General features: G+C 35.8%; 1 pseudogene; it reads left to right on the forward strand.

Moving 5' to 3' along the window:
• Positions 1-8,071, forward strand: part of LOC121482575 — a 51,102-nt pseudogene extending 43,031 nt beyond the window's left edge.
• Positions 8,072-11,272: the final 3,201 nt, after the last annotated feature.

The raw sequence follows: 11,272 nt of genomic DNA on the forward strand, positions 1-11,272 counted from the left end.
TTTCTCTCCTTTCCCCTATAATCCCTTTCATTCTTTTTTAAATTCTCCGTATGAGTGAAACCATATGATGATTGTCCTTCTCTGACTGATTTGTTTCATTCAACATAATACTCTCCAGTTCCATCCATGTTGAAGCAAATGATGGGTTTTAAATTAAGAAACCAAAATGATCTTTTAAAAGTGAGAATCAGATCATACCAGTCTTCTGTAAAGCCAAAGTGTTCACAACAGCCAATGAGGTCCTATATAATTTAGTCCTCATGATCTCTCTGACCTATTATATTATTCCCCCACTTATTATTGCAGCTCCAGTCACACTGGCCTCTTTGCTATCCTTTGAACATGCCAGGCATGTTATATCTCCTTAGGGGCTTGTTTCTTCTGCCCAGAGTTTTCTTCTCTCAATATCTATTTGTCTAATTCATTCACTTTCTTCAAATCTTTGCTCAGTGTTATTTCTCTGTGAAACATTACTTGATTGCTGCAAACCCCACCCTGCCTTGGTTCTTGTAACCTTCCTTTTTCTACTTTACTTTTTTCCTTGACAGTGCTTATCATTTTCTATATACTATATATTTTCCTCATTTATTTTATTTTTTTTGTCTCCCCCCTACTAAAACATAACCGCCTCAAGGACAACAATCTTAGTCCGTTTTACCTCAAACAGTATCTACCAAAGAGTAAGCACTCAACAAATGTTGAATGGCTGACTGAAGGGAAAAGTAGATGATGCTGATGGAGATGGTAAATCTGTGTGATACGAGGAAGGTTCTGAGAAAACATGAAGCCATTGGATCACAACACACCTGTAAGATGTGTAGTATACTCATTTTACAGAATGACCCAGAGATTGAATGTTTGTCTGAGGTCACACAGTTAATAGTGCCAGAGCTGAACTTTCACATATGTCAGTAGGACTCCAGGTCCTATGGTTTCATGTCAGATGGTGCTAGAAGAAAGTTACTCAAGATAAAGTTTATCTGTAAAGAAAAACCAGGTGAGGTGATATGACCTGGTACTTAAGATTCTATGTTAATCAGAAGTAAAAACCCCTGAAGGGGAAAACAGTTGTCAAGGTAGAGGAAAGAGATCCTGACAGATTTTCGGGGTGGTGACTATAGCTACAACTTATTTAGATTCACTAACCACTGCTTAGAAATTTGGAGAGTCCAGAAAGGAGGCAATCAGAAATCCTTGAATAGGAGCTTTACTTGACCCTGTTCTGCCTTTATTAAATTCTTTGTGGTAACTGAAAGTTGAGACACTGGCTCAAAGCAATTTCTTGAAGTTCCAAATAGAATTCAGACCTAGGGTATCATGCCAAGATCTATCTTTCAGAGAAAGGAGTCCTCAGCACACCCCTAATGGAACTTGAAGTTCTTTAAGACTTGATAAGTTAGAATACTTTTCCATGGAAATAGGTATCACTTCATGTCTGTACCCACTGTTATTTTGTGATTTATTGTTAAATGTGACTTCATGAGATTGGGCCCACTCAAATTATGTTATAACTGTGGGAGCCAGTGTTGTTCTTTCCCTATTTAATGGTCCTGCCCAATCAAGGATTTTCATGCAATCTCCAACAACATTCCAATGTCACAATCATCTCCACAACCTTTCTGAGCAAAGGGTGTTGGTGAGCTCTAACAAATGTGATAGAACTCTCAGAAATACATGGACTATTACAGAGATACTTAATTTGTGGAACATGAGTCATGATTCTGTTTGTTGGGATAAACAATTGTGATGAAACAAAAAATCATGTTTCTCATTGAAGTGTATAAAGGAAAACAAAATTAAAAGATAGCTTTATCTTTTGCTATATACCAAGTCATCCTGAAACTTAGTGACTTAGAACAAAAATTATTTATTGGCTCACACTTTTGTGGGTCAAAAATACATACACCTAATGCATTGAAAGACATTCCTTCCAAGCGTTAAGTATCTATTGAACAGCCCAACCTTCTGTCAGAGCATTTAGGTAAGCTATAAATTGAAGGAGAAGGTGAATACTACATTTTGTTATTTCTCCTCATGTGGTCATTCATCCTCGATATGGCTTGCCTAGGCTTTTTCACATAGCAGTGGTAGGGTTCTTAGAGAACAAGAGTGGAAGATGCAAATTTTCTTGAGGACTAGGCTCAGAACTCACACACTTTGACTTCCGTGACGTTGTGATCAGAGCAAGTCACAAGGCCAACTTATATTCATAAGGTGGGGAAATAGACTCCACCTTTTAAAGAGAAGAGCTAAAAACATTGGCCATGTTAATCTATGAAATATATCTACTTCTTAGACATCAGAGATAATAACTTAAAATCAGATCAGGCAGGAATTGAAATGTTATATTAAGAAACTTAAACTTTACCCTGAGGTAAAGGGGGAAATACTGGAAGGTTTTGAGTGGAGAAATTGATATGATTAAATGTATGTGTTAGAAATATCACATTGACTAAAGAATGGAGAATGAATTTGAATAAATTCAAGAACAAGTGTGAAGGCAGTAGTACTGTTTAGAATCATATTATGATGGTCTATGCAAGAGGTGGCTTGATCCAGTGTACAGGCTATGAGATGAAGGAAATATACAAATTGAATATATATATATATATATATATATATATATATATATATTCAATAGATAAGAACCATTAGGATCCTTGTGAAGATGGCAGTGAACATAAGTGAGTAAAGAAATCAAATAATAATGATGGAACTTAAAATATTAATTTGAGGTTATAACTTTAGCTTGTTTGCATTTTGATTTTTTCAGGCCCTATACTAATATTTAAACTTGTATGGATGATTTCCTATTATTAAACAACATTATCTTTGAAGTTGTTCAATTATAATATTTATATTATTAGTTAATGTATCACTAATATAGTAGAGTGCTTAAATATAATCTTATTCTATAACACAGATAATGTACATTTCTTCTTGACTATTTAGAAGCAGAAAATAGGTATGTGTTCTACCTGCTAGTATCTTGAGTTAAATAGAATATCCAGGTCTTCATAATGAGCCAACAAGAACAACTAGAATTTTTCTAAAATGAAACCAACATTCCTCTGAAGTTTAGATTTCTCAAGAAATTAACAATGTTCATTAATAAAATTAAGCATTTCTATTTTCCTTGGTTGTTACAATTAACATTCTGTACCCTGTTACACTCCTCACAAAGTAAACTTAGGTTTTACAACCAATACAGTACTGTTCCATTCAGGATCACTAACTTCATACCTTTTAATAGTTGTAGTGTGGTGTTCTGCATGATGGTTTGGTTGCTAATTGGCTTCTTACAAGGTTTTCTGCTGAGGTATAGTTTCAGGAGATAGCACTAGTTTATTCTAAAACCAGAGGATGACATCTTACTCTCCTTGAGGTCTTTTTTCCTCCCTTCTGTGCTTCATCTTTGCCCAAGGGGAAAACCTGCATAAATGGAAACACTTCCATGCATTATATATCCATTGAACAGCCCTACCTTCTGTCAGAGCATTTAGGTAAGATATAAACCAAAGAACAAGGTGAATACTGTATTTTGTTATGCAATTACTATCTAATTTTCACATAGACTTTCAAGTCTAAGTGATATTCGTATCACTTTTGCTTTTATTCACATTTATCATTATAAAAGGAAAGTAAGGATTTTAAGATGTTGGTTTCAGAGAGGGAGGAGGTGTTGTGAAGTCTTATTACCTTTATATGTGCTAATATAGCAAACACTTTCCTCCATCTAGCAATAAGAAATACAAAAGTAATATCTGTTAAAGTTGAGTTGAGACTGAAGTTTCACCTTCAAGTAAAATTTTTATCTCATCTTAAACTTGAAATAAATCTTAGTAATACCCTCCATCCCTACAACAAATTAGCTCACATTAGAAAGCCAACTAAATATAAAACAGCTGTGTGCACATCATTCTGCTTGATTGTACATTTCAGTTCATAATATGAGTAGCCTTGTATGCAAGCTGAATAATCCATACCCAAAGGGTATTTTGGTTGGTAGCTGATAGATTTATATTAATTGAGAAAGTTTGAGAAGTAGCTCCCCAAATTACAGTAATGAGAAACAACCATAATGTTGCACATCACTGATTACTTAGCTACAAAGGAAATATTACTTCCCAAACCTGATTTACCCTGGTACTAAAATGTATGTTTATTTCAAATGGACAAATTAAGGAGTACTGGTTTTCAGGATAAGACTGCAAATTATTTCTTTAAGGATCAGAGAGGAATATTTCCAAATGCAAGTTTAGTTCAAAAGTGAACTGATATCATTTCTGAGCTGTCATTTAGATTTCACTTGATTGTAATTTAGAAGTCTATTTTACTTAATTTTAATTCTTGATTTTAGCAGTGACATTACCCTTATAAAAGCAGGTTGGAAGAGGGGTGGCTTAACAGAGCAGAGTTATCATACCTTTTACAACTATAGCACCTATCACAGTGTTTGGTATATAGTTGGTGCCCAGTAAATGTTCATTTTTATTGATGAATGACTACATCAGTGTCAAAAGAGACTGGGATTTACAAAATGCACGATAATTTTGAAAAATGGTTACATCTAACAGAAGAATTCTACAGATAAAGTATGGGGTAGTTTAAAAAGAAATCCAAATTGAAAATCAGGACAAGGCAATGCTTTAATAGTTAAATGATCTTGGTCAAGTTAAGTAACCTCTTTGTGCCTCAGCTTTCTCATCTTTGAAATAAAGCTGTCTATACATGAAAGGTTCTTAAAATAATATCTGACATATGTAATCATTAAATTGATATCAGTTATTGTTATGATAATCATGAATACATATTTCATTCTAAACTCTTTTATTAATCAGAGTCTAACCAGAAAACATAAACAACTATAAGTACCTAAAACAAAGGGAATTTAATGTAGAAAATTTTTACACAGGTTATGAAAGATTTCTAAGAGGCTAACAAGGAATGATGAAGCAATTGAGAAAATAACAAAAGCAGAATTTTGCTACAGGATTGGACTCCAAGGTCAAAGGTAGAAGCAGATGTAACTAGAACTAGAATCTAGAGGTCAGAGCCACTTAGGGGAATCTAGAACCATGGCAGGTTTCTACAAAGGGAACTGGAATCATGGACACCCAAAAAGAGGGAAATAAATACTATGGCTTTGCCTTGCTGTTCTCCATTATCTAATCAGTGACTTCCATTGTTCAAACCCATATAAAAGCTAGTTTACAAAAGAAACTTGGAAATGCCACCTATAGGGGTCAGCATCTCATGATACAGAGTAGAGCAGGGGAAGTATGAGAAATGGATTTGAGAGCCGATAGACCAAGGACTTGTACAATCCTACATTGGTTGTTTCCTTGAATTATTACTCTACAAGTCTCTCTCACTAGACTATAAATATCTTTGACAATACAGTCTGGGTTTCATTCTTTTTTGTGCTCCTGACCCCCTTCTCCTGTCAATATTGTGCTTTGCACATTACAGGTGTTTGTAAGTACTGGTGAAAATTTTTCACATAGATATGAATCTCTTAACTTCTAGTACATGGTTACTTTTTTCCTATGTGAACAGAGGATATTTATCAATTATGTCTGCTTTTCTTATGCAAGATATGCCTTTTTACGGAGATGCAAAGCTGACTGCATAATACCATAGCTGCATGTCTGCACTGATTAAGAATTAGCAATATATTCAGACTGGCTGCTTGAAGCCCTGTGTTTAGAAATCCTACTTATTTGTTGAATTCTCTAATTTACTCAGGGGGTGGGGGAAGGCTCCTTTACTTCTGAAATAAAGCAAAAGAATAACATAATTGGTATGTCTAGTATAGAAATCAAATGCAGTAGCTTTCACACTTGTCATTTTTTTAATTCTTTTTTTGTTGGAGTTCAATTTGCCAACATATAGCATAACACCCAGTGCCCATCCCATCAAGTGCCCCCCTCAATGCCCATCACCCAGTCACCCCCACTCCCCCCCCACCTCCCCTTCCAACACCCCTTGTTCATTTCTCAGAGTTAGGAGTCTCTCATGTTCTGTCTCCCTTTCTGATATTTCCCACTCATTTTTTCTCCTTTCCTCTTTATTCCCTTTCACTATTTTTTCTATTCCCCAAATGAATGAGACCATATGTTTGTCCTTCTCCGATTGACTTATTCACTCAGCATAATATCCTCCAGTTCCATCCACGTCAAAGCAAATGGTGGGTATCTGTCGTTTCTAATGGCTGAGTAATATTCCATTGTATACATAAACCACATCTTTATCCATTCATCTTTCGATGGACACTGAGGCTCCTTCCACAGTTTGGCTATTGTGGACATTGCTGCTAGAAACATCGGGGTGCAGGTGTCCCGGCGTTTCATTGCATCTGTATCTTTGGGGTAAATCCCCAGCAGTGCAATTGCTAAGTCGTAGGGCAGATCTATTTTTAACTCTTTGAGGAACCTCCACACAGTTTTCCAGAGTGGCTGCACCAGTTCACATTCCCACCAACAGTGCAAGAGAGTTCCCCTTTCTCCACATCCTCTCCAGCACACACTTGTCATTTTACCAACATTAAGAAATACTTTTTATATTGTGACCCCATACACACAGACATACAGACACACAATTGAAACAGATGTTTGAAAATGTGCCATATAAACATTTATTCCAAATTGTTTTTAAAATACTGGTTAAACCCATCAAATTGATTTCACAACGCATCAATGTGTTACAATCCACAGTTCACAAAACACAAGTCTAATAGGATTATGCCCTTGGCAGAGATTGGAAGTTCATGCCATCTTAAGTTCCAAGCCTCTCCCTTGGTAGAGGTAATAAAAGCGGGCAGAACCCTGTCCATCTATAGGTGGAGCCTGAAGAGCCTGAGTTCCAAGACCTAGAGTAAGGGCAACAGCCCCACCCTCACCCTTCCACCTCTTCCTTGCCTACTGTCTGCCTCAGTCACCAGCTCTAAGCAATTTGGGCAAGTGAAGATTTTGTCTGTAAGGTAGAGGGGATAAAACACTGAATATAACATTTAATTATGTTTTAGACATTATATTTCTTAGTGTTTAAATTCCTTTAACCAGTCTCTGTGGAGACTAAAACTTTCTTTTTGTGATTCACACAGCAAATCATCATCTGGCCCAGACTGGGGAAGCATTCTTTATTCTGTCAGATCCTAAAGCAAAAAGTAAAGAGACTATCTAGAAGTCATAGTGGAAAATATGTTCAATTCAATTTGGCAATCTATTATTGAAAAACAAGAAGGATATCATTATGGTAAAATCAAGGACTCTTCCCTTTTGAATATCACCTCAGTTTCTGATGGTTCACAAAATTACATTTTTAAGTTCTGTTTTCTCACAAACTTCAGAATTTTTATCAAGCTGTCTGAAAACAAAATGTTTTTGCTCCCTCAACACAGCTGGCAGATCTGAGAGTATTGTACATAGCTGGCCAAATGTCAGAAGATTACATAAAGCATAATGCATTTTATATGGTTTTAAAATAAGAGTTTTCCTTTTGGCTTTTGGCTTAGAAGAGGCAAAGGTGCAACTGTCTTCCATCATCCCAATTTTAGGATATTCTGACACCAGCCATCTCCATCCTATCACCTAAAATCAATCCAAACAAGAACAAAGTCACATACCTGAGGTGCACCCTTGGGGAAGTTGGTGCCACATCTGCCCTGGCCCCAAAGATTGGCCTGTTGGGTCTGTCTCCAAAAAAGATTGGCGATGACATTGCCAAGGCAACCAGTGATTGGAAGGGTCTAAAGATTACAGTGAAACTGACCATTCAGAACAGATAGGCCCAGATTGAAGTGGTACCTTCTGCCTCTACTATGATTATGAAATCCCTCAAGGAACTGCCAAGAGACAGAAAAGAGCAGAAAAATATTAAGCACAGTGGAAATGTCACTTTTTAAGAGATTGTCAATATTTCCCAACATATGTGGCATCAGTGTTTAGCCAGATAACTCTTTGGAATCATTAAAGAGATCCTGGAGACTGCCCAGTCTGTGGGCTGCTATGTTGGTGGCTGCCACCCTCATGACATCAATAGTGGTGCAGTGAAATGTTCAGCTAGTTAAGAACCACAAAGGAGAATATTCCAATAAAGGATCATTTGACAAATGAATGAGAACATACACTGTTTGTCCTTCTCCGATTGACTTATTTCACTCAGCATAATACCCTCCAGTTCCATCCACGTTGAAGCAAATGGTGGGTATTTGTCGTTTCTAATTGCTGGGGAATATGAATAATAGTGAAAGGGAATATAAAGGAAGGGAAAAGAAATGTTGGGAAATATCAGGAAGGGAGACAGAACATAAAGACTCCTAACTCGGGGAAACGAACTAGGGGTGGTAGAAGGGGAGGAGGGTGGGTGTTGGAGGGGAATGGGTGACGGGCACTGAGGTGGACACTTGAAAAAAAAAATGGATCATTTGACAAAAAATAAAATAAAATACTCAATTAAATAAAGAAATAAAAAATATTTAGGAAATATGAATGTAACTCCATGCTATAGAATCTTTTAGAAACTTCATCATGAATTCTCAGGTAAATTCTGTAATCGATTTTTAGTGCTGGAGCACAATTATCCCCTGCTCATTGTCATCCCAGTTCGTATAACAAATATACTCATCCTAACCAGTCTGGGATGGTATATAATTCACAATAGACAAACTTATCACATAGGCACATGTCCACTACTTCAGTGACCTTTATCTGCATATAAAATTTGACTTACTGTCTTCAAGACAAAGTCAACTCCTGAAATAGCTATCTATGCTTATGGAAAGAAAAAAAAAAGGCACTTAGATAAGCTTAAAAATATTTCTGTCTTTGGAATATAATCAAAAAATACCTGAGAAATAAAATGGATATCCATGGGTAGTAGCACTATATAGTTGGGGTCTGGAGTTTGGTTCTAATTCTGGCTCTGTCACTTAAACAGATGCATTGGGAAAATTACTTCACTAATCCTCATTTTCCTTATCATGTAAAATGAGGCTAATAAGAGTGTAACTCACAGAGCTATTGCAAGATTAAATGAGATTATATTTGGAACAGGACTTAGAACAACGCTTGGAATATAGAACACCTGTCAATAGAAAGTATCAATGATAATAAATAGCCATGCTATAATTAGAATAATGATTATTGTTAACATATACTTAATTTCTCATGGCTCAGCCTTGAGCTTTTTGTCTCATCATATGATTGTTGGTAGCCCAGGACTCTGCTAGAAATCTAGATAAGCCAATGGAATTGTACTAAGAATGAAACACATACTCATATTTATATACTCATATTTATATAAGATGGAGGTAGTTCCTTACATCACTTCATTCATAGAGATTTACCCTAAAAATCACCAAATAACTGGCCACATTTTGAAAGTAGCTTTACAGTGCAGCTGAATAACAAAGAATTGATGCATCCATTTTAATCTCTATCCATCCTTTCTTGACAGGGTCAGTTATCCAGTGCCATTCTCTGTCTACCCTGTCACATCAGGACCTGTAGAACATGAGTACACAGTTCTTATGGGAAAAGCCCAGTGGTGATAATGCTGAAGTGCCATATGTGAAGATGATATAAAATCAAATTTAGATAGAACAAAACAAACTGTGATTGTCACCTCATGCAATGCAGTAAATGCAATGACCTTTTATTTTTTTTATTTTTTTTTTTAATTTTTATTTATTTATGATAGTCACGCAGAGAGAGAGAGAGGCAGAGACATAGGCAGAGAGAGAAGCAGGCTCCATGCACCGGGAGCCCGATGTGGGATTCGATCCCGGGTCTCCAGGATCGTGCCCTGGGCCAAAGGCAGGCGCTAAACCGCTGCGCCACCCAGGGATCCCCTGCAATGACCTTTTAAATCTGTAAATTAGTCCCTGAACTCTCGCACTAGGCAGATTAGATAAATTTTCTTATTGAGAAAGCAGGATCCAAGTTTTTGTTGACCGAAACACAGAAGTGTGCTTCTAGGCTCATGTTGCAATTCAACATTACAGGGAATGAAATTCAAGTAACAACTCTTCAAAGGATGGTAACTAAATAATATTTGCTATTCTATGTGCTCACACATATGAGCAAACTGAAATAACCTGAAATAACCTGAAAGTAGCAACAAAGGGTCTTACCTGAAAAATCACTTATGGTAGTTTTGAGAACAGAAAACTGTATCTTGATATGGGACAGTTTCCATCAAATACAGCTGTCATTCTATATGTATGTGAGTATATAGATATACTCACAAGGGACATTCTGTCTCTGTGTTGGGAACACAGTTATTGGAGGGAAACATTAAAACCATATGATTGCCTCACATTCTGCTGGCATTGTAGTTCTTGATGTAGAATAAATCTTACCATTACCACAAAATTCTTTTGCTTTGAGTTAAGCAGATCATTTGAAGGAATTAAAAATTGCATTTTATGTGACTTTCAGAATATCCTGAATTTGGACATAACTTAAAACTTTATATGAATGAAAATCATTTATATTTTCTACATCAGTACCCAAATTGTGATTCTTTATGTTTAACAGCTGAAAAGTAGGTAGGAAGTTAAAAGGTATATCAAATAGATTCATAATGAAAATGATTGACTATTACTAAAAATAATAAATTATTCGATGTCATCCCTTGTATAGACATCACAACTGCCCTGATAATACAGCACTTTTGAGAAAAAAAGTACTGTAGTGATAATAAACAACAAAATAGTTTGGTAATTTATTAAGTGGTAAATTCTAGCATATAAATGTAACAAATAAGTAATTTTCTGCTTACAAAAGATTTGTATAAAGTCTTTTCAAATTATAATATTTATGTTTTGTAATTATCAAGGTACTAATTTTCCATATATAATATAAAGGTGGGCCAAATGTGAGTTTTTAAAATATTAGAATAATTACCTTGCCCCAATTCACACTGGTATTGCAAAGTAATTTTCTTCCAGTAATTTTGAAAAGACATTCATGGTCCTTTCATAATTCTCCCAATCTCATTTCAAAATTAGAACTTCTCCATAGTGCATATTCTCTTACCATGCCCTAGTACATTTTGCCCTAATGTTAGTCTCTAGCTTAATATGACTGATAGTATTATTTAGTATCTGTGACAATACTAACTCATAGAATTTGAATTGAAACTCTAATTCATCTTCTATTAAACTGAAACGAACACCTGTCCTTTAGGTTCTAGACTTGAGACCAAGGATTCATTCAGGGTCATCAATTCATAGTTCTCCAATGATGGCACACAGACCATGTTTATT

The sequence above is a fragment of the Vulpes lagopus genome, chromosome X (assembly GCF_018345385.1).
Source record: "Vulpes lagopus strain Blue_001 chromosome X, ASM1834538v1, whole genome shotgun sequence".
In the NCBI taxonomy this organism is placed as follows: domain Eukaryota; kingdom Metazoa; phylum Chordata; class Mammalia; order Carnivora; family Canidae; genus Vulpes; species Vulpes lagopus.